We start from the raw sequence: 2,525 nt of genomic DNA on the forward strand, positions 1-2,525 counted from the left end.
AAGGAGGTCATCACGAAAGCCTTTCTTCAGTTGGAAGTCGAGCGTGTTCGCCAGAAGTCGAGACGCCACGACGAGTGTGTGCAGCTTCGTGTCTAAATCCACCTCCAGTTGAGTCTCCTTCAGCGTGGCTTTCATGATCCCTCTAATCTTGAGGGTCACTTTCCGGATGCTGACACTTTGAACCTGCATGAAGACACGTTAACGGTCAATGTTCAGGACGTGAGAAAACATCAAATAAAGTCTTCAGATTAATGTGAGGAACATTTTATTTTGGGGGCTATTTAGCTTCAATATGATGTCTTCTGTGGAAATATAATTTTAAACAACACCTCTTTTCAGGTTGGCCTTGCATCAGCAACATCACCTTTTCATTTGATTTCTAATCTTATTTTCTTATTTATTCATTTCATCTTATGTCGTCCTTTATTTTACCGAGAGGGAACATTACTTATTTTATTGTATTTTATTATCACAGTCAGAATTTTGAAGAAAAAGTCAAAATGTTGCGATATTGAGAAAAAAGTCAGAATTTTTAGATTTTAAGAAAAAAGTCTCAATTTTGCGATTTTGAGAAAAAAGTCAGAATTTTGAGATTTTGACAAAGAAGTCAGAATTTTGAGATCTTGAGAAAAAAGTCTACATTTTGTGATTTTGAGGAAAAAATTACATTTTGAGGAACTAAGTTGAGTTGAGAGACACTTTCCCATAGTACACCTCTGTCAAGGGGTGAACTCAGAGGCATGAACTCAAATGCACAACTCAGACTCAGACTCAGGTGGTTTTCAAAAATAAAGACTTTACTGGACTTTAACACAGTAAAAACACAGGAAACACAAAATCACTCTTTCGAGGAAAAACTAATAGCAATCATCAGGAGCATGAAAACAGAATACGACCATGGAGCAGGCTTGAATGTAGTCATGAATGAAAACGAACTGGCACTGGACAGGTGGGGACTAACACAATATATACACAAGGTGAGGGACACAGGTGGAAACAATCAGGGCGGGGTAAACAATCACGAACGCAGGAGACACATAGGGGCGGTGAGCAAGGAGTCCTGAAACGAGAGGGAGAATTACTTTTCAAAATAAGACAGAAGGCACAGGACAAAGGGACATGACAAAACTAATATAAAGAATCAACTTTCCTAATTAGTTTCCGAGACATGACAACCTCTGGATTCTTGTTCTTAAGAAGAAGGACCTCTCCGACTGAAAGGTCTTTGCTCTGCTTGGTGGCCTCGTCCCACATGGTGACGCTGATTCGTCATCTTCTCCTTCACCTTCACTTTTTTGACGGGATTGAAGTTTTTGATAAACTTAAAGGGGACCTATCATGCAAAATGCACTTTTGTACGTCTTTTATACATGAATATGTGTCCCCGGTGTTCCAGGGAACTCACCAAGTGTCAGAAAACACAACCCTCTCTATTTTCCTCCATACCCAAATCTCTAAAAAAGAGGCTGCAACGGATCTGATAAAAACTGATCCAGATTTGAACACTGTCCTGACGTCAGGACAGTGGCGCTACGGCTATTGGGCCAACTCCACCAATCAGGAGGAGACAGCCACGGCCATTGCCGTTCGAAAGAGCTGGAGACGCTGTAGTACATATGCCAGGCCTGTAGATGGTGCTGTTCTCACTGAATCTGCCCTTGCAAAAACAGAGCTAAATAAGTGCAAATTGAGCGAAATGAGGCATGGCTAAAATGCATGATCTGTTTGGTATTTTGAAGAAAAAAAAGTATAAATATGCCTTATATAGGTATGGTCCTACACTATATTATTCAAATATAGCATGATAGGTCCACTTTAAGAAATAAGATTTACTAGGGCTGTCAAGTTAACGCCTTAATAACGCGTTAACGCAATTTTTTTTTTAAGGCCACTAATTATTTTAACGTGCGATTAACGCATGTGTATTTGTCCTTGGCCCGCCCCGTAGTTTCAGAGCCGAAATGTAAGGTTTTAGCACTAGTATCCTGTTAGTTGTTCTGTTTTTAGTGTTTGTCTATCTGTCTTATTTTGATATTGACTCTACTCTATCTTTCCAGGTGTCTGCACTTCCTGTCATTGTGTGTCACCGGTCAGACTGATTGTTGTTCCCGCCCCTGATTGTGTCCACCTGTGCCTCATTACCTAATGTGTGTGTGGGTGTATATATAGTCCTTCTCTCCCTTTGTCTTGTGTTGGTTCGTCTTGTCTCATCGTCAGATCCATGCCTGTTACCGGAGACCTGATATCATTACCTAGTCGAACCTAGAGATTCTATGGAATGTCCTAGTAGATCCTAGAAGACATATTGAAAAGCTTTGTGATCTTAATAATAAAGCATATTACAAAGCAACGGAATCGAGCATCTGAGTTCTTAAGAGCCCTTCGTGTCAGTACCAACCAACCAAACAAGATGGACTCAGCCGATTCTACAACAGTAAGAACGGCCCTGCAGGCGCAGGGTACACTCCTTCATCAACATGAGGGACAGCTGTCAGCTATTAACCAAGGGGTCCAGGATTTACATG

This window comes from Trematomus bernacchii, unplaced genomic scaffold, assembly GCF_902827165.1.
Source record: "Trematomus bernacchii unplaced genomic scaffold, fTreBer1.1, whole genome shotgun sequence".
NCBI classification, from domain to species: Eukaryota; Metazoa; Chordata; class Actinopteri; order Perciformes; family Nototheniidae; genus Trematomus; species Trematomus bernacchii.